The sequence below is a fragment of the Sus scrofa genome, chromosome 9 (assembly GCF_054392235.1).
Source record: "Sus scrofa isolate SSC_HxYL_T2T_F1_AM1 chromosome 9, Sscrofa_HxYL_maternal_Yorkshire_Landrace_v2.0, whole genome shotgun sequence".
NCBI classification, from domain to species: domain Eukaryota; kingdom Metazoa; phylum Chordata; class Mammalia; order Artiodactyla; family Suidae; genus Sus; species Sus scrofa.
This window is the reverse complement of record NC_139391.1, coordinates 48849563-48872138: the sequence shown is the minus strand read 5'-3', so window position 1 is coordinate 48872138 and position 22576 is coordinate 48849563. Positions and strand designations below refer to the sequence as shown.

At 41.6% G+C, this 22576-nt stretch overlaps 1 long non-coding RNA gene across 2 annotated transcripts in view; it reads right to left on the bottom strand.

Annotated features, from left to right (window-relative positions):
• Positions 1–22576, bottom strand: part of LOC110255448 (uncharacterized) — a 108476-nt gene that overhangs the window by 27195 nt on the left and 58705 nt on the right. For both annotated transcript variants that reach the window (XR_014815512.1, XR_002335695.2), the window contains one exon: positions 13272–13379. This is a non-coding gene — a long non-coding RNA (uncharacterized LOC110255448). The remainder of the gene's footprint in view (positions 1–13271; positions 13380–22576) is intronic.

The window sequence follows — 22576 nt, the reverse complement described above, 5'->3', positions numbered from 1 at the left end:
GAGTATATACACATGGTCTTGGTCTAAGGGAGAACATCTTTGTTCTGTACAAATACATGGAATCCACACAGGCTGTTCTAAGAGTTTCTCTCCATTGTCACCCCTCCAAAGTATTGTTCCAGATGGCCAATAAGAAGGATTGCCAAGTAGTCCCATAGAACCACAACAGAAGTTGAAAAGTTTAGGTTATAGACTTGGTGAGGGGTATGCCTCCATCAAACTCCCTCTGGATCAGTGATTTCTCTGGAAATTGTAAATGCCCCCATTCTCTAATGTATGTGGCTTTGAAGCCTGAGTCTCACAGGGGCCTAATTCAACATTTGGCAATCCATTGGAGTATGTGGTACTTGGCATTTTCATGGCTTCATTATTTAAAGGGCAATTCATTATGTGCAATGGAAACAAATAAAACTCTATTTCTGACATTTCTAAATCTGAACCCTGAACTCTCAATAAACCTTCCAGTTTCAAAATAATTATTTAAGCCCTGGTGTATTCAGTCTCAACCATTGAATAGCGCTCCTAATGGTTGGTGATGCAATTTCCAATGCGGAGACTGGAGGATTGGAACTTCCCTAAAGAATATTAAATAGTCCCCTTCACTGCAACCCATTAAAGGCAATCTTGTCCTCACAGGCCTCAATCAAATTTGCACAGCAATTAGTCCTGCACAGGGTTTGATACATTTCTTAATTATAAAACAACTTTGTACTCTATTGGCCCTTTCCGATGGGTTAAGAGAACGTTAATTACCTCCTCTTGAGACATCAAAGAAGTTTTTTTTTTTCCCAGTCCCAATCTTAGGGATGAATAAAGCAAGATGTAGAAAGGAACTAATGTTTACTGAGCACCTACTATGTGTTAGGCTCTCTATGGGGTGACTTACACAAGTATAAGACTATGGGTAAATTATTCATCCTGGTTTGCCAATGAGAAAACACATCTAGAAATGTTAGATTATCTGTATGATCACATTGCTAGTAAATCTGCCTGCCTAAAAATCAAATTTGGGATGGTGGTGCCTCTTGAAGGTGATTTCCTTGATTTTTTTTTAATTTTTTTTTATTAATAATTTTTATTTTTCCGTTATAGTTGGTTTACAGTGTTCTGTCAATTTCTACTGTACATCAGAGTGACCCAGTTGTTATTATTACCCACCATTCACCTTGGAGCACTTTCCGTATGCCAGACAGTATGCCAGGTGCAGTAAAGAATAGATGGACTGGGTCCCCATTTTTGGAGCAAATGTGAAATCAGTAACTGTCCTGTGGTGCTTCCATGATCCAACCAGCCAGAGAGCCAGGGGCTTACAGAGCAGGGAGCCATCAGCTCAGCTGGGTGGATGAGTTGACACAATCCAAAGTGGGGCTCTTCTGAATCCAGATCCCCTGGAAACTGCCACCTCTCCCTTCTGCCCTAGTGTTAGGCATCAGGGAAGGAAGTTGAAACATCAGGAACCAGGCCTGCCATAAAAAAAAGCACCTGGGCATTCTCTGGCCGCTGGCTTTGGCATCAGAACTTGCCAACTACTAAGACAGTCATGTTCTGACTCAGGCAACAAACCCATCCCCATGCCCTCCACAGCATCCCTCCCCCACTGCCAGCCGGTCTTGATTTTTTTTTTTTTTTTTCCATTGCAATCTTCCTAAATTGCGCATTTCATAAGACCTTAAGGAAGAAGTCAGGAAATGAGGTTTAGAGGAAGACGGAGGAGGAGAGGAGGGGGCCTGGCGGGGATGGGTGGGGAGGAGGGAAGCAAACTCTAGGAGAGCAAGTCTTTCATTATCACAACCTGTTAGGCGCACGTCCTCTCCCTCTGCCTGTGCCACCCTCTCGCTGGATGTGAGCCATCCTCAGGGCTAATGAGCAGAGTGCAGGAGATAACTAATCCTAATGCAATTACCGCTCGCCGGCACACTGATAGGTTTGAGGCGCTCCCTGCGTGCCCCGCAGCCTGAGACAGAGTCGTGCAGATGTGCCTGAGCCTCCCAGGCTGAGACGTTTAGACAGCTGTATACAGTCCCGACCCCCTTCCCCCTGACAGCATCCCAGGAGAGTGATCTTTTCACAGCGAGTCCCCAAGCAGCCTGTCGGAGGTGAAATGAAATCTTAGCAGCTTGGGGGAAGCCGGGTCGGGGCGGTGCACGATCGCTGCTATTTCCAGGACCGTGATGGAAAGAGCTGAGACGCGGGCCCTTCTCTGGGCCGCTCCCCACCCCCGCCGCTTCCTGAGAGCTTATGGGGTGTTTCAACTGCAGTGAAAAATTATAGCGCGGCCGGGCGCTCTCCTGGCGGGGCTCACGCTCCCGTGATAGGGGGATGGTTTGCAGCACACATGTTCCTTTGTTTGGCCCGACCACGTGCTCTGTTTGCACAGCAGCATGTGGTACCGCTGGAGGAAATCGAACCAACGCTAAAAGTTCAAGGAACAGCCAAGCTCTGCTGGGAAGCGGCTGGGCCAGGGCCGGGGTGAAGTGATGGAGCAGGAGGCAGGCCTGACAGCCTCCCTGGGGGAGGGGGAGGGGGGGGGACTCTGGGGTAAAGGCTCTTCTGGAAAAAAAGGGACTGCAGGTTTCTGGCACCAGCACACACGGGGAGGGTTTTTTGCAGCAACCAGCTAGTCCCGCCTGGTATCTGGGACCGGAAACGGACCCTGATGATAATAATCTCTTGTATTTGAAAGAGCTTTATAGTCAATAAGGCTTTCTCACGACTTTTATCTCATGTAATCCTTACAAAAACATACGATACTGAAGTGTCTCTCCTTCTTGGGGTAAAGAGTGAAGGACTGGTGCCTCTGAACCCTGGACTCTGCAGTCTGACCCTCCACAAGGCCCAGCCGGGCAGCTCCAAACAGGGCTCATGGCAAAATGCATGAAAGAGAAATCATTTGTCTCCACACTGTTCTGTCTTTTCCCTTCCTTTCTCGCCCTCTTGCTCTCATTTTTTAAAGATTTACAGAGCAATACACACTTGTGGTTTTTAAAAAAGCCAAACAATATAGAAATGTACCAAACATACACGTAAGACCTAGAAAGGGAGTATTTTCCAAAATCCAGGTTCCCCAATATAGCCATGGGTAATAATTTCAGTCATTTCTTTATTTCTCCATGTATACCTGAACATATTTAAACACTTTGTAAATACCGGCATTTTTAGATTTTTAAAAGGGGGGAATCTTACTACACATACCACTCAATTAAATCTGTTTAACAATATATCAAAGGATATCTTTTCAAAACAGAATATATAAATCTACACCATTGTTCTTTCTAATGGCTGCATACTATTTCTTTGTATGAATGTACCATTATTTAATTGCATAATCAGACGTTATCCATATTTTTATTACCACAATGCCAAACTGAACATAGATGATGTATATCATGCATTACTATATAAATATACTGTATATCCTTATATAAACATACACTGCACATTGTGAAAGTATTATTTTAGGGAGAATTCCTAAAATTGTTAATTCAAAGCAGTGCTGGGTCAAAGGTAAAGCACATTTTAAATTTCAACAGACATGGCCAAATCATTTAACAAAAGTATTACACTAATTTACAACACATGTAAGAAAGTTAACTGTTTTGTATGACATTAATGTATGAAAGTTAAATGTTTCCACATACACCTGACCTGGGTATTTGTAAATCTCTGGAATTCTTGCTAATTTAACAGTATGAAAATCTGATGTTTTTAAGAGTGAGGTTGAGCATATTTCTTATGATATTTTTATTGACCATTTATTATTTTTCTTTTTTTTTCTTTTTTGGCCACATCTACAATATGCAGAAGCTTCTGGGCCAGGGCTCAAACCTGCACCACAGCAGGAACCAGAGCCACAGCAGAGACAACATCAGACTCTAAACCCATTGAGCCACTAGAGAACTCCTATTTTTCTTTTATAAATGTGTCTTTTGCCCATTTTTCTATTTTTTTATCTTTTCTTACTGATTTGAAAAAATTCCTTTGAATATTTTTTTTTTTTTTTGCTATTTTACCACCACAGTCATGGCATATGGAGTTTCCCAGGCTAAGGGGATCGAATCAGAGCTATGGCTGCCACCTTCACCACAGCTCACAGCAACACCAGATCTTTAATCCACTGAATGAGGCCAGGGATTGAACCTGTACCCTCATGGATCATATTGGGGTTTGTTAATCACTGGGCCACAAAGGGAACTCCTCCTTTGAATAATTTAGAAAAGTTTTTTCAGTTTGTTTTCTGCCTTTTAGTTCTGTTCACATAGAAATGTTTAATGTTTAATGTAGCTAAATCTGTCAGTCATTTCTAGTTTTGTTGTTTTTGTTTTTTGGGGTGCACCTTCAGCATATGGAAGTTCCTGGGCTAATGGTCTAATCGGAGCTGCAGCTGCCATGGTAACGCCTAATCCAAGCTGTGTCTGCAACCTACACCATAGTTTGAGGCAACACCAGATCCTTTAACCCACTGAGTGAAGCCAGGGATCAAACCAGTATCCTCATGGATACTAATCAGGTTTGTAAACCACTGAACCACAAGGGAAACTCCTCATTTCTAGGTTTTTTGTATGCTTAGAAAAACCTTTTTAAAGTTCCTAGAAAATTTGGAGCGCCCATCATGGCACAGAGATTAATGAACCCGACTAGCATCCATGAGGACATGGGTTCAATCCCTGGCCTTGCTCAGTGGCTTAAGGATCCGGCATTGCGGTGAGCTGTGGTGTAGGTGGCAGATGTGGCTTAGATCCTGAATTGCTGTGGTTATGACGTAGGCCAGGGGCTACAGGCCCGATTGGACCCCTAGCCTGGGAACCTCCACATGCCACAGGTGCATCCCTAAAAAGACAAAAAAAAAAAAAACTTCCTAGAAAATTTAAATATTCTGCATATTTTCTTTTAACACTCTCAAGATTATTTATTATTATGACTATTATTATTAAGTAGATTTTTATTATTGAGCAGATATCACATGCCAGACACTATTTTGGAAGCTGGATATGTAGACATTCTTCCTGAATTCATGGAACTTATTTCCTAGAGTGGAAGATAGATGATAAACAAATGAATGAATAAATAATTACAAGTTTAAAGTACTATGAAGAATTAATGGAAAATAACAGAGAATACCTACTCAGAGAGAGTGGTTAAAGAAGGTGAGTTTTAAACTAAGCTCTGAAGGATAAGAAACAGCTAGTCATGGAAGTTGAAGATCATTCCAGGCAGAACGAACTGTATATGCAAAGGCCCTGAGGAAAGAGAATTTGGAGTACTTGAGGAACTTAAAGAAGGCCAGCGTGACTGGAATACAGCGAGGAATGTAGTGAATCAGAAGATAAAGAGCCTTGGGAGTTCCCTCATGGCTCAGCGGGTTAAGGACATAGTTTTGTCACTGCTGTGGCTCTGGTTACAGCTGTGGCGTGGGTTTAATCCCTGGCCCAGGAAATTCTGCCTGCCACGGACATGCCCCCTTCCCCCCAAAAAAAATATGTAGAAGATGAAGAACTAGCTTTGTAGACCAAGATGAAGAAGAAATTAATTGGTGCCTTACTGACATAGTAAGATATCAACTTTAGTCTAAATGCAGTGTGAAGCCTCAGAATGTTTAAGAGAAGAAATTAATGATCTCATTTATGTTTTTATGTTTTGAGTTATTTAAAAGGATGATCTGGCTTCCTTGATAATCACGTAAAGGGAGTATTAGGGGGATCCTAGGAAGAAGTATGGTAGCATGCTGGATAGTGGACAGGGGAGATAGAGAGATGGGAAGAGTCAAGATTTATTTGGGAGGACATTGATGGGACTTGCTGCTGGAGTGTGTGGGGGTGATGAGGGAGAAGGAGGAAGCAGCATGATGTCTAGGTTCTAGCTTGAGTAACTGGGTGGACTGTGGTATCTCCCAGAAGTGCAGTTTAAAGAGGATGTGGGGAAAGAGAAAATCTAGGGGATCACGTTTAACCCACTGAGTTTGAGATAATCATGAGATATCCAAGTAGGCAGTTAGCAGTGCAAAATGGGAACTCCAGGAGAAGACTAGGTGGGAGGCAAAAATCTGGAAATTGCTGGCCATCAGCTATGTAAGTCCAGGAAAAGAGTATATAGAGAAGAACAGGGGATCTGGCTACAAGCCATATTTCCATATGGAAACTTCCCTACTTAGAACTCAAAAAGGGAAGAGAAGCCAGCAAAGGAGACTGAGAAGCATTCAAGGATGTAAGACTGGAAAAACTGATATCTCAGAGATGAAGAGAGGCAGAAGAGGCTGAGGAGAGATGCCATAATATATGAGGACCAAAAAGAATCCACTGGAGTTCACAATAAAGAGATTACCAATAATATTGATGGGAACACTTTTAGTAGAATGAGGAAACAGAGGCTATAATTTGAGAACCACGGCAACCTCCCAGAGAGAAATTTTGAAATTTAATAGGGACTTCTGTAGATATAATGCCTTGATCGGGTGTTTTCAAACTTTGCTGTGCACTAGACTCATCTAGTAAAAATACAGTTGCCTGATCCCCAACCCCAAAGGGTCTGACTGTCCCAGGGTTAATATTTTAAGTAGGAGTTCCCTTCATGGCGCAGTGGTTAACGAATCCGACTAGGAACCATGAGGTTGCGGGTTCGGTCCCTGCCCTTGCTCAGTGGGTTAATGATCCGGCGTTGCCGTGAGCTGTGGTGTAGGTTGCAGACGCGGCTCGGATCCCGCGTTGCTGTGGCTCTGGCGTAGGCCGGTGGCTACAGCTGCAATTCGACCCCTAGCCTGGGAACCTCCATATGCCGCGGGAAATAGCAACAACAACAACAACAAAAAAAAAAAAAAAAAAAAAAGATCTTTTAAAAAAAAAATATTTTAAGTAAATTTTTCAGGCAATTCTGATGTATAGCAAAGTTTGCGAATCAGTGACTTACCCAGGGATAAATTTCTCAGAACGGAATTTCAGATGGTATGTTTGATTGAAAGAGGAAAGATTTGAGGGCAGGAGGCCTTTCAAGACAATTCCCTTGCACTTTTATATACATTATCTCAAGGAACCCTCGCATCAACCTTTTGAGGCAGTTACTTTTATTTCTGTTTTATGGATGAGAAACCGTGACTGAAATAAATGGTGGTAAAATGAGTTATTACAGATGTCTCAAAATAGCATTCCTGGCTATGTATAGATTTGACTGTGTTATCCCAACTATAGAGAGAAAAGTGGCTGGTTCATTGCCCAAATAGTTCTGACATTTGCCTTCCCTTACCCTCCTGGCCCTGCTATGTAGGTCAAGTTGTTAACAGCCCAGGCTCCATGACCGGCTGGATTTTGATTCTTTCACAGCTTGGACGTGAACTGCAATACAGTAGCTTATGCATATGCATAAGCTATGGGGTTCAAATTCTAGCTCTGTCCCTTAGTAGCTGTGTTACCTTGGACAAGTTATTTAGCCTTTGTAAGCTCCATTTTCCTCGTGCATAAATCAAAAAGCTCTCAAAAGGATGCTGTGAGGAGTACATGATATGGGTTACATATGCAATATGCTCAATACTCAGTAACTATTATAATTTATACCAAACCCCATTACACCCCTCATTCAAATCTCAGTTCCACCTAAAATCTCCCACAGGATGTATTTCTTTTCTTTTTCTCTCTTTCTCTTTTTTTTTTTTTTTTCCTCTTTTTCTCTCTCTTTCTTTCTTTCATTCTTCTGGTGGCACCCTTGGCATGTAGAAGTTCCTGGGCCAGGGACTGAACCCAACCCACAGCAGTGATCTGAGCCACAGCAGTAACAACAGTGAATCTTTAACTGCTAGGCCACCAGGGGACTCCAGGATGAATTTCTAAAATCCTTTTTAGGGAGGCACTGGTATTTCTGATTTTTCTCTAACGTCTGAAAGGGTTAGTTCAGCCATGTTTTTCCCCTCTCCTGACTTCCACATAACCACCGCCCCATCATAAGATCTTATTTTGGATCCTGAGAGAGCTGCCACATCCAGACTTTCCCTCTTCTTTCTTTCTAACTCCAGCATTAACATGGACACAGTTCCCCAGGAAGATGGAGGAAAGTAAAGAGCTTGGCCTAAATGGACAACGTCGCAATGAATACCTATTCAAGTCTCTAGTAACTGAAAAAGCAGTTTAGAGTGTTGCTTTATATTCACATGCATGCAGTATCCGTGGGGCTGGAATATGGATGGAGAGGTGGTTGGACTTGTGGGTGGATGGATTTGGGAAACACTATCTTCCTGTCTCCCTATGTTTAGCCCATAAAGTCACAGGGTAGCAACACTGGCTGACATCTATATTACTGATCAAAATACATGATTTAGCTACAATTATAAATCTGACCATATTGATGAGTACTCTGGTTACAAGGGACAGAAAGACAACAACAAAAAAAATCAAGCAAAAGAGAGGGATTAATAATCATCCAATAGCATAAAGGGCAGGAATGAATTTGGCCTTATGGACAACTAAATGTTCTAAGGAGTTTCTTCATCTCTCATCTCTGCATCTCTTTAAACATCAGGTTCATTTTCCCAAAATCTCTTACCTAACAGTGGGGTACATTGCTCCCAGCTATTCCAGATGTATATCCCAAATGCTGCAAAACCAGAGATGAAAATGAAGGCTCTCTTCTCTCAACTGGAATTTGGGGGGGGGGGAGGATAAAGCTTCCAAACATGGTTTGGATCTTATGCCCATCCCTTGGACCAGTCACTATGACCCAGAATTCGGACACTATGACTAGCCTGGCCGGGACCACAGCATCATCCCTGAGCCAGGGGACTGGAATCTATTAGCCAAAGAAGGCAGAATAGACACTGAGTGCACAGAGCCATGCTCACCCCCAAACTTGAAATGTCCTGAATGATTCACTAATTGTAGCTATTAGGTCTATAGATGTTCACTCTTCTCAGAGGATTTAAAACCACTGACATGACCCCTACATTGAGAAATCTGTCTCAGTATTACTATTCTGGTGACTATGGTTCTGAGAAGAGTTCATCCACGGAGGATTTTGGTCATAAGGCACTTATCTCAAGGTCAGTTATTGTCCACATCAACCATTATAAAATCTAGAAATAAGAAAAAAAATAGCCTTTGAATAGGCAGAAGAGGCATTTTTTAAAATCAAGTTACAGGGATGATAAAAAATTCAGGGACTACACACTGGTTGGTCATGGTTACAAAACATTGTGAATGTACTTAATGCTACTGAATTGTACACTTAAAATGGCTAAAATTTTAGGAGTTCCCCTTGTGGCTCCGTGGGTTAAGAACCATGTATTATCTCTGTGAGGATGAGGGTTCCATCCCTGGCCTCACTCAGTGGGTTAAGGATCCAGTGTTGCCTCAAGCTGTAGTGTAGGTTGCAGATGAAGCTCAATTCAGTGTTGTTGACTGCAGCTGCAGCCCCAATTCGACCCCTAGCCCAGGAACTTCCATGTACTCTAAATACAGCTGTACAAAAGGGGAAAAAAAGGTTAATAATGTAAATCGTATGCATATTTTACCACCAAAAGAATTTTAATAAAGCTGTGTATTTAATTTATTTATCCATTCATGAATTCATTTATTTTACTTTAGTCTCAAAGGAAATCTAGAATGTACAGACATATCTATGGGATAATGGGATCCAAAATACTAGAGTTGGAAAGATCTCAATGCACTCAGCTTTCCAAGCGGAAATTCATGATGCCATAGAATTCCTGAGCTAAGAGTTAGCAGAGATCATCTAGTTTAATCCTCCACTTGTCACTAAAGAGTGTTTCACTCCATCCATCCAGGACACCTAATTCATCCTACACACAGACACTCAACTGGTTTAGAAATGTCACTAAAAGTAATGGCCCTCCCTCGGCTTCGTAAGCAAAACTTAGGTGTGGCCCAGACTGGAAAGAAATTCTCATGAGAAGGATGCTGGTATAATGTCCCCACCCCCACCACGTCATAATGAGCCAATAGGTATTTTCCTCTCAACCCACAGAAACACTGTTAGAAGAAGGAGGAAGCCTTCCATGCTCTTAACTTTAGGAACTTGAGCCTATTCTGTTAAGAGGAAAGAGGCGGCATAATGTTTTTCTTCCCTAAATAACACGGAATGACAAGCTCAGAGAAGGCTAAGCTGACCTGGTGAAGTTGTCTGTGATCATTTGAGGTTCTAGAAACAGATTAAAAATTCAATGCCATGCTTCTATTTCCCTGTCAGGGCATTAGGCTTTTAGAAAACTATTCATGTCTCCAGTGAGACAAAGGCTGTCATGGAAAAGCTGGCCTTCCAGACAGAATTAAGGACATTTCTACAGAATCGGGTTAAGTCAGAGATACTCTCTGGCCAATTGGCCATAATCTGGCAACTTTCATGTCCTTTTCCTTTTTAGTTCTTCTCTTGGAACCTCTTTCTTTTATAAAATAAAAAAAAAAATTTTTTTGGTTCAATGTTTATACACATTACATTACAGAGAAATCAAAAAGTAACTAGAAGAAGGGAGGTTCCCATCATAGCGCAGCAGAAACGAATCCGACTAGGTTGCAAGTTCTATCCCTGGCCTCGCTCAGTGGGTTAAGGATCCCACGTTGCTGTGGCTGTGGTGTAGGCCGGCAGCTGTAGCTCCGATTAGACCTCTAGCCCAGGAACCTACGTATGCCGAAGGTACAGCCCTAAAAAGACAAAAAAGAAAAAAAAAGTAACTAGAAAAGGAGTTCCCACTGTGGCTCAGCAAGTTAAGAATCTGACACAGTGTCCATGAGGATGCAGGTTTGATCCCTGGCCTCACTTGGTGGGTTAAGGATCCGGCATTGCCGAAAGCTGCGGTGTTGGTCACAGATGCGTCTTGGATCCATGTTGCTGTGGCTGTTAGCATAGGCCAGCAGCTGCAGCTCTGATTCACCCCCTGGCCCTAGCCTGGGAACTTCCATATGCCACGAGTATGGCTGCAAAAATTAAACTAAATGTAAAAGTAACTAGGAGAAAAAAAAGAAAAAAAAATAGTAAAAACCTGAATTACACATTCCTTTACCAGGTGTTTACTGAAGGCTCACTACCTGCCAGACTGATATTATAGTTATATCAGTTACTCTAACAAAACACTTCAAAACTTAGTTGCTTCTATAAGTGCTTAATTTAGTTGCTAAATTTCATGGGTCAAGAATTCGGGAATGACTCATCTCAATACACTCATGGTTTGCTGGGCTGGGGGGCTGGTGGGCTGGAGGGGTGACTTCCAAGATGGCGGCTTCACGCACTTGTCTAGAACCTCAGTGCTCCTTGACCATTATTCTCTGTCTCTCTCCCCCTCCCACCCTTCTGCCCTCCCCCCACACAATGGTCCCATTCTCTGGGGCGTCTCCAGTTAGTTTGTATTTCTCACGGTGTGGTTGTCCCGCAGCAGTCATATTCCTCAGATGATGACTAACTTCCCACAGCAAGTGTTCTACAAGCCTGAGTGAAAGCCCTCAGAGTCCCTGAGCATCATGCTGCCACACTCTGTAGGTCCAAGTGAGTATGAAGGCCAACCCAGATCCAAGGGGAGGGAAGGACTAGACTCCACCTCTCCTTGGGCTGTGGCATGAAGACAGAGGGAGGAAAAGACTTGATGGCATCAAGCGAGGCTACCACACACAGTACTGTAAGAACCTAGAAATGGTCTCTGTGCTGACAGAAAGAACAGACGACACAAACAGGTAAACAGGTCACCCCAGTGACATGAGAGGTATGCTGTGGAAGAGGAGCCCATGGAAGGAGCACTCCACCCCACCTTGAAAGGTCAAGAAAGGGTTTCTGTGAGCAGAGACTACTGGACATGGGACCTGGGTCCAACTTGAGGTGCTTGTGTGGACGGGAGGGCAGGAGAGTCAGTGCTCTAAAAGTGGGGAGCAATATTCTAGAAGGCCCAGGAGAAAAGAGAGAGAGAAAGTGCATTTGCATCCAAAACACTGAAATAACTCTGATATGTCAGAACAGTAGGGTGAAGGCGTATGAATGTGGAAAGATGACATTGAAGAGAATAGAGAACCTCAATCCCCACTCTTTCCCACATAAAGGCAGATATGCATTAAAAAAATATTGTGTGTCCCCAAATGGATTCATGCCATTCATAAGGTTTTGTGGTTCACATTTCATCACTTTATGTTGTTAACATCTTTTGCTTCCTCATAAATACACTTATCTAAAATGTCACTTTAAATAAATGTGTAGTATTCATCTATTGGCTCTACATTGCTTTTTTAACCAATCTGTTATTGCAGGTTGTTTAAAGTATTTCCCGTTTCTTTTTACATTTATCCTCATTGCTAAACTTTAAAGTTTTTAGAATGTAGTTGATTTAAAATGTTGTGTCAATTTCTGCTATACAGCAGGGTGACCCAGTCATGTATATACCATCTTCCATCATGTTCTGTCCCAAGAAATTTTCTATAGTTCCCTGTGCTGTACAGTAGGACCTCATTGCTTATCCATTCTAAATGTAACAGTTTTCTACTACTAATATCAAACTCCCCATCTATCCCACTGCTAACTTCTTAGATACAGAATTTCTGGTTCAACCTCCATAAATACATTTTTAAGGTGTCTGATACCTAGTGCCAACTCATTTTCCACAAATTTTTATTCATTTTAAAGCCCCATCAGAAATGTGAGAGTACCTTCTTCCCTATATGCTTTCCATCAATGGGAAATATCATTTTGTTTCTATTTCTTAGCAATTTGATAAGTTTTGATTTACATTTCTGTAATTACTGGGGAAATGGAACTTTTAGTATGCTGGTAATTCTTTTGTTTCTTGTGGGCTTCTGAAGATAATAAACTTATCAAAAAATAGCTAAGTGGCTAGCTTTCGAACTTTAAAATGTTATGAAAATGTAAAAGGCAAAATTGAATCTGCTAGTAAATTTAAACTGGAGTTTGACCATACCTCTGTCTCCCTTTCTTTCCTCTTAAGTGCTTCTGTGTTGCCTCTGTTCTGAAACAGTCCCAGTGACTTGGTACAGAAAGAGGAGAGAAAGCCAAGGGCTGTGACACAGACTAAGTTCAATTCCAGTTAAATAGGTGGAGTGGGTGAGTGGGGGGCCCTTATTTCATTCACAATAACTCATTGGCTCTCTCTTTTAAAGCATTTAATGATCCTGTGAGCTTAATGACTGTTGCAATTAAAGTCGCCCTGCTTAAGCATTGTGAATTACATTATGCTTGTTAGACGCTGCCTTTGATAAAACATAATAGCAAGTCATCTCTTTTACATCATAACTCATTTTAAACATTACTTTTCCATATCTGTCCTTGCCGAGTTGATTTATTACCTGGTACTCCCAAAAAGTGTAATAAAATGAAAGTTAGGATCTGAGTAAGTCTTGTAGTGTCCGGATAAGGAGGCAGCCCAGGGGGAGATGGCCTTCTGATTCTTTAACCTAAAAAAATGGAGATGAGGGTGGCAATCAGGAATTAAAGTAGACAAGTTATACAAGAAGAAAATATTAGCTTTTCACGGCCTCTTTGTCCTTCCTCCTTTTGGGTGGAAAATCAACAAAACCCAAGTCTCCACTTGAACTTGAGGGATTTATTATCCAGTTTAACCAAGGGAGTGGATCAGAGAGCCAGGACTGGGGACAGGAGCTGGGAAATGTTGCAGGTCTGCTTTTGTCTAGTTTACCAAGGAAAATGTTCATGTAGACATTTAAAATCAAAAATGAAAGTAATCTGGTGACATTGACCAATGTTGATTATTTGAGGCAAAGGAAAAAAAAAAAAAAAAAACCTCAGAATCATCATGATGTCGTTTTTAGGTACCCTAATCATAGGAATTGTTCTCATTCTCTTCTTCATTTTGCCCCAGGAAACCAAGACCCAGCCCCCTGGTTATTCAGTCGAAATATTTTCCTGGAGACAAACCAACAAATGCCTAATGCTATTTAAATGTGAATCCATTAACCTTCAATCCAAAATCTTCTTCCTTACCTGTAACACTCACAGAGGACCCATTTGGAGTTGGTAAGGTCTTAGTTGTACTAGAGAAAACAAAGCTCAATAATTTACAGTGATTTCACTCTGATTTGTTTCAAAGGACAAGAGTTAGAGATGGGAAAATGTCTTTTGGGGTACACCATCAAGTTCCTGGGGACCAGTAGAGTATCCTCCCTGGTATATTGTTTAGGTGCTTCCTTATCCAATCCACCTGGCTCCTCTGTGATCTCCCCATAAATAGTAGACTAAAAGGTGCTCTGTTTCACACATCCAGCCCCAAAGTCTTGAGTGAACAGATATAAAGAAGAGTTCACAAATTTCTGTGCAACACCCTCTGCTAACAAAATTACTTTTCATAGATTTACAAGGAGATCCTGCTGAATAGCATTGAAAACTATGTCTAGATACTCATGTTGCAACAGAAGAAAGGGTGGGGGAAAAACTGTAATTGTAATGTATATATGTAAGGATAACCTGACCCCCTTGCTGTACAGTGGGAAAATAAAAAAAAAAAAATTAAAAAAAAACGAAAAAAAAATTACTTTTCGATACACAGAGTCGTTTAAGTAGAAAATGAGGTACACCAGAAAGAAATCCTTGTATTAGAGACTCCTTTCTGGCACCATGCTGCTATCTCTCCTTAGAATTATTTCAGTGGACTCCAGTCTCTTCACCTATGGAAAGAAAGGTTTGACTACAATATCTCTTTGAGCTCTTAATGCTGGATCCCACATTGCTGTTCTGATCAGTTCTGATGGGTTTGTGATATAAATTTAGCAATTTTTCAAGATATTCTTCCATGAAGATGCTCATTCTGAAAGTATTTGTCCTTTTACTACCTTAAAGAAAGAGAAAATAATGATGTAAAAGCTTTAGAAGAAAGTTAAATGCTAATGTGTCTGTATACACACATGCACTCATACACACACACACACACACACACACACACACACACACACACACCCTTTTAAGTTTAGTTTTGTGTGTCTAATTTACCTGGGGGTGGGGGGAAACATTGATAATATACTTAACACAATGGACCTAGATTTCTTTTTCCATTTTTTAATGTATGTTTGACTTCTTCTTCAATTTTAATATACTTCCTTACATACTGTGGTCTACAGAAGACCATTTCCTTCCTAAATTGCTAGGAAGACAGCTTAGATATGTCAGTTGCCTAAATTCTATTGTTTCTTGGAAAATAGTAACAATGACAACAATGATAGCTTGTACCTGTATAGCACTTTGTGGCTTGTATTAAAGTAAACGTTATGGCCAAAAGACATATGAAAAGATGCTCAACATTGCTAACTATTAGAGAAATGCAAATCAAAACTACAATGCGATATCACCTCACACCAGTCAGAAAGGCCATCACCAAAAAGTCTGCAAATAATAAATGCTGGAGAGGGTGTGGAGAAAAGGGAACCCTCCTACACTGTTGGTGGGAATGTAAATTGGTGCAGCCACTGTGGAGAATAGTATGGAAATTCCTTAAGAAACTAAATATAGGAGTTCACACTGTGGCTCAGCAGTAAAGAACCTGACTAGTGTCCATGAGGATGTGGGTTCAATCCCTGGCCCCCACTCAGTGGGTTAAGGATCTGGCATTGCCATGAGCTGTGGTATAGGTCACAGACACAGCTTGGATCTGGTGTTTCTGTGGCTCTGGCGTAGGATTGCAGCAGCAGGTCCGATTCGACCCCTAGCCTGGGAACTCCCATGTGCCACAGGTATGGCCCCAAAAAGCAAAACAAAAACAAAAACAAAACAAACTAAATACAGAGCTACCATATGATCCAGCAATCCCACTGCCAGGCATATATTCAGATAAAACCATAATTCAAAAAGATACGTGTACCCCAATGTTCACGGTAGCATTAGTTACAATAGCCAAGACATGGAAGCAATCTAAATGTCGTCTCTTCTATCAACAGAGGAATGGATACAGGAGATGTAATATATTTTTTTTTCAATGAAATATTACTCAGCCATTAAAAAGAATGAAACAATGCCATTTGTAGCAACATGGATGGAACTAGAGAGTATTATTCTAAGTGATATAAGCAAGACAGAGAAAGATAAACATTATATGATATCATTTATATATAAAATCTTAAAGAAATAAATAAAACAAATGAACTTGTATACAAAATAGAAATAGATCCCCAGACATAGAAAACACACTTACAGTTACCAAAGGGGAAAGAAGGTAGAGAGATAAATTAGGAGTCTGGAATTAATATATACACACTACTATATATAAAATAGGTAACCAACAAGGACCAACTGTATAGCACAGGCAATTATACTCAATATTTTATAATAACCTACAAGGGAAAAGTATCTGAAAAAAATAGATATATGTGTGTATATAACTGAATCACTTTTCTATATACCTGAAACTAACAGTGTTGTAAATCAGATATACTTTAATAAAAATAAATTTAAAAAATAAAGTTGATTTCATTTTCATTAGAATTGTACTTGCACTGGATCACTCATTCAGAATAGAGCACCTACAATTTCACACCCTCAAAAAACCTCTAGAAATAAATTATGAACATTAAATAAGTATCACATATTAAAATGAGGTTGGTCCCTAAATACTTTCTTTATTAAAAAGTAAAATCAGCCAAATAGTTTGTTATAAAATATAAAGTGAATATAATGAAATGGGCACTCTAATAGCCATTCATGAAAATGTATCTTATTAGTACAATCATTCTGGAAGTAAATTTGAGAAAATGCACCCAGGGCCTTAAAAATATTTGTACCTGGAGTTCTCGTCACGGCTCAGCAGAAACAAATCTGACTAGTATCCATCAGGATGCAGGTTGATCCCTGGCCTTGCTCAGCGGATTAAGGATCCGAAATTGCCCTGAGCTGTGGTGTAGATCACAGATGCGGCTCAGATCTGGTGTTGCTGTGGCTGTGGTGTAGGCCAGCAGCTGTAGCTCTGATTTGACCGCTAGCCTGGAAACCTCCATATCCACAGGTATAAAAAGCAAAAAGAAAAAAAAATTTGTACCTTAGCGATTCCTCTTTTATTTTATTTATTTATTTATTTATTTATTTATTTATTTATTTATTTTTGTCTTTTTGCCATTTCTTGGGCCGCTCCCGCGGCATACGGAGGTTCCCAGACTAGGGGTCTAATTGGAGCTGTAGCTGCCGGCCTACGCCAGAGCCACAGCAATGTGGGATCCGAGCCATGTCTGAGACCTACACCACAGCTCACGGCAACGCCGGATCGTTAACCCACTGAGCAAGGGCAGGGATCGAACCCACAACCTCATGGTTCCTAGTCAGATTCGTTAACCACTGAGCCACGACAGGAACTCCTCCTTTTTTATTAATATTAATATCCTAAGGAAAAAAATCTAAAATGCAAATTATTTTTTTAATAAAGATATTCATGTATGAATCATCCATAATAAAAGAAGATTTGGATCCAATCTAAATCACCAGTATAAGGTAATAGTTTAGTAAATTATGATGTATCCAAATGATGAAACATTATGTAGCCACAAAAAATATATATTTTGTTAGAATTTTTTTCTTTTTAGCCATGCCCGCAGCATGTAGTAGTTCCTGCGTCAAGATCAAACCTGTACCACAGCAGTGATCCGAGCCACTGCAATGACAACACCAGATCCTTAACCTGCTGCACCACAGTAGAACTCCTACTTCGTCACAATTTTTAATAACATGAAAAATGCTTCTATGTTCCATTAAGTGAAAAATACCATAAAATTGGATGTTAAATTTTAATCTCAAAAATTAAATACCCAATAAAAATAGAACAGGTATCTCAATATTTTATCACCATCATCATCATTTTCTTCTTTAAATTCTCTGCAGTTTCCAAATTTTCCATGTTGAGCATCTGCTACTTTGAATATCAGAAACAAAATACCTACAGTATTAAAATTAAAAAAAAAAAACTAAAATTAAAACCAGCTTGTATTATGAGACCTTGAGTAGCCAAAATGCTCAGAGGGATGAAATGTTTCCATGGATTTAATGTTGCGACAAACTACAGGTTAATTAGGAACCATTTCTGAATCTCTTTGCTGAAAATCAAGTAATCAGCCAACAATTATTTTCCAAATACATACTACATACTTCCTTCAGGGCTCTGCGGCTATTCTTGTCCAGCTCAGCCCAGGCACCTTGCAGAGATTCCAAACCACTACCATTCAGTGAGTGCGAACATGAGTAAGGCAGCTTCTGTGCCAGGCAATGGAGAAACCAAACGAAATGCACCATGAACACTGCCTGGCAGAACTACAATTCTAGAAGAAAAGGGTGATGAAAATTCTCTCAAATACAGATGCAAACATTTTTAAAAGGGGAATTAATTTCTGAAGAATAATTGCAGAAGTAATTTCCCCTGGAGAGCTCAAGAAATGACTTCACAGAACAAGGGAAAAGGGAGCCTTGCAGAATGGGCAGGATTACAACAGAAAATAAGAGAGCCCCTGCCCCTTCCCAGGCTGAAGCACTAAGATGGACTAAAGAACAGAGGCAGAAAGGAAACCAAGACATGTGTGGGCTTAAGAAGAGGTCCTCCAAGCAAGAGCGAGGGGGCTCTTGGGGAATGGTGGGGCATGGTTTCTCAAGGGCATGTACTTCACTTTCTAAATCAGTAACTCAGGGACACAGCTGAGTCTTTTCTCAATTATTGTCGATATTCTGGGGCCTCAACTGTCCTTGGGAACATTAAATGCCACACTACACTTCCATAAATGCGCATGTCAAAGGCATAAGATACTGCTGTAAATAATAACTGTGATCCCTTAGCTTTGTATAGCACCTTTCCATTTACAAAGTCTTTCCCTGTGGTATATCGCATTTGCTCTTCACGCCCACCCTAGGAGACAAGCATTATCATCACCACTTTACTGATAAGGAAACCCACTCAAAGAGACCTGATGAGTCATCCCTGGTGACACCAGGAGTAAGTGACAGTTGGGTGGTTGCAAACCTTCCACCTCCATGCTTTGCTTTCTCTACTGCAGCTGCCTTTGAACCAGAGACACACCCTAGAAGTTCAGTTCCCTTGTACCTCGTTCCGAATTTCATTTTAATCATTGTCATCATCTTCTTTCTTCTTGGATTATAGAGTACAGAGGGTTCTGTTTAGACTGAGTTTGGATTCTTCAAAGCAATTCTCTACTTTCAAAGTGCTTTCACACTTCATTTATCCTCACAACTTTTCAGGTAATTCAGACAAATTGAAAACTTTAGTCTAAATACACTAAAGACAGAATGGGAGGCAGAGGGGGTAGTCGATGGGGAGAGAGAGGAGATGGAGGAAGGAAGGAGAGCAGCTAATCTGCTCAACTTTTTGATTCACTTTCTGCTGTACAGACTTGAGCAGAGAAAGGCCTTCCCTCCACTGAGGATGTTAAAAAGTGCTTGTACTTTTGTCCTTCCCAGGTTGACAGACCCCTGGAAATATAAAAGGTATAAAAGCCCTCTTTACGAGTTCCATTTTTGTTGCACCACTTTTATTACTGAAGCCTTTTTCAACATTTGGCTCCATAAGAAAAACAGTTCTGTCATATGGTTTCAAGTAATCCTCACACTTCTAAAATCGAATATGGCTGCCAACTAATATCGCAAGAGCTAAATAGATGACATCTGGAAAGGAGGATTTTAAAGCCCACTGTTTCATTACCCCCACCTGTGTCTTTCTAGGCAGCAAAGGGATTCTCTGGAACTTACTTTGGAGGCAAATATCAGGGGAGAGTACACAGTAAAAATCAGATTTCTCATCTGTCTGTGTTATCCTGATTTACCAAATGCATTTTCAACAGAGAGGGTGAAGCAGAAGGTCGCCTCTGAAGCCAGTGAGCTCAGGATGTCTTTACAGCCAATCATCTCCCCCAAATACAGATCCTATTGCTTAAAACCTCAGCCAGGCTGCAGAATTGAGCTAGGATTGGATGAACAGATAAATCCACAATACTTACTATCTCTGACGTTCCTGCTCTGTGGAAATCATGGTTCTGTGTAACTTTGGGAAAGCCATTTACTATTTCCTTCTCCAAGCCTCCCCATCTGAGAAATCAGGATACTAATAATACCAGCTCTTCCAAATGGATGGAATTATTGTAATGCCCAAATAAGGTAATGTACGTGAAAGGGATTTACGAACTCAGAAGTGCCAGAGACACATGAAGTCACATGATTATGCAATTCAGCATGGGGTCCGATCCTCACTCACAAGGAGCTTGCAACCAATTTGGAAGAACAATGCATAAACATCGCAAATATAAGTAAAGCATAAGGATTAAATTATAGAAAAGACAACATGACAAGTGGTTTGGCAAGATAATATGTAATTATCTGCAAGTGAGAGGTGCCGACGTTGAGATTTATGAAGTTAACACAGGTAACAATCTCAGCCAGCTGGAGTGATGCGGACAGGCTTTGTGGTTAGAAGCAACTCTGGATCTGACCTTGGCGGAGGAGAAGCAGGAAGGTTGGCTGAGACCTACCCTGGATAATATCCTGGCGGTGAACCTGAGCTCCTTCCCCAGATCCAGGTGAGACGGAATTCACAGACCACTCCTACAAGCGGTCTACTCTCTGAGGGCAACCAAGGTAAGGCTCCACTGTAATCAAGACCAGACTGGTCTTTAAAAGAAGCCCCCAAGTGTTACCATAGAGATCCAACTTGGAATTGCTGGGCTACCCCATAACCAAAAACCACCCAGACCCTCGAACTCCTCTTCACTACACCCTTCCCATTCACACGTACCTCCTCTTGTTAAATGGCAGGATGCCTCACAGGAAGGGAATATAGTCACCCAGCATTGTCTTCCCTACCTGAGGCAACCACAGCATGTGCCTCCGTGGTTAGCAAACCATACTCCATGTGGGAAACACAGAAGAAAAGAGAGAGAGAAAGAGAGAAAACAAACCATGTGTCTCCTCTCAAAACCACTTAGCCACGGCTGTATTAGAAAAGACTTTTCATTTATGAGGCTGTCCTGGGTCACAGGCAAAAAAGTGCAGAGGCTGTGAAGTGTCTCCAAGTTGCTGAGGTCAAGGTGCTAATGTGACCAAGTTCAGAGGCTCAATCTCCTGCTCACTTATTTCACAGACCCAAAAGCAATTAACTGTCACCATTTGCTGGGCACCATCAGTAGAATCCCATCCAATCCTCACTGGTGCAAAGTGCAGGTCATGACATAGTTCAGAACAAGGGGCAAGTGGCTTCATCCAACACTTGGCCATGCCTAGATGCCTAGAAAGCAAGCCGGAGCCCAAGGCACAATCCAGTCCCTTCTTCCTCCCTCTCTGATGCTTTTCACCCGGTCCAGTCACTGTCACACAATACGTCAAGGACGTGTCCAGTGTACGGCTTCACTCAAGCGCTCCCTCTCCCTCCTACCCTTTCGGCCTCCCGTCTCCCTTGTGCAGAGCGCTGATTCTGACCCACGCCTTTCTTCAGGATGCACATTTTCATTCCTGCCTCCTCTGCAGGACTGTCCTGTTGCCCCACCTGCATGGTGTCCCCCCATCTGAACTCTTTGACATGCTCACAATGCCTTTCATCCTGGCCCTGGGACTACTCCCTCGAGCTTGGCACAGTATTTTACCCAGTAAGCTCTTTTTTAATGTTGGGTTAAGGAATGCATTTTGATTACAAATGTTAGGAGTAGGGGGTGCCTAGAAAATAGGGAGGGCTTTGGGCTTATCTGTTGGGGGTGTAAATATCTTACCGCCCCAAACAGCACATCAGTAGCAGCATCAATAATAGTAGTGGTAACAGTGGGAGGCAGAAGAGTAACAGTGTATTAGCCCTTCATTTCTTGTTTACTTTTTTTTTTTTTTTTTTTTAAACGGCCGCATCTCCGACATATGGAAGTTCCCGGGCTAGGGGTCGAATCAGAGCTGCAACTGCCAGCCACAGCCACAGCCACAGCCATAGCCACCCTGGATCCAAGCCTCCTCTGCAACCTATGCCTCAGCTTGGGGCAACCCAGATCCTAAACCCACTGATCAAGGCCAGGGATCGAACCCTCATCCTCATGGATACCAGTCAGGTTCTTAACCCATTGAGCTGCGATGGAAACTCTAGCCCTTGGTTTCTGAGTAACATTCGACAGGAGAAAAACATCTGGCTCTAGCAGTATGGGGAGGGAGAACTATACATTTTAGGCCCTTTTCTAAGAAATTTGAGTAAACAAACTGGATGAGGACACATAGATCTTGGAGATATAAAAATGAGAGAATCATTTCCTCACATATCTTTTTTCCTCTTCTCCAAAACCCAATCGGTCACAGGTCTTGTGGCTTCTCCCTCTAAAATGTCCCCCACGTCCCTCCCCACTTTTAGAGCATCAAACCCTTACTCTCCCTCCTCTGGACTATGCCAGAAATTCTTGTCTTGTCTCCACCCCACTCCCAACTTTTCCCCTTGATGAATACATCATTTCAAGGCTGACAATGACTTTATGACTCTCCTGTCTGAGCATGTCACTTCTGGGCTTCTAAGCCATGAAGGCCTCCCCACCCCAGTCCCTTGAGGGGCATGGCTGTACTCCTCAGCATGGCGTCCAAATGTGACCCCCTGTCCAGGTTTATTTCTCTCCATGGCCCCTCACATCCTGCTCTCTAGACACAC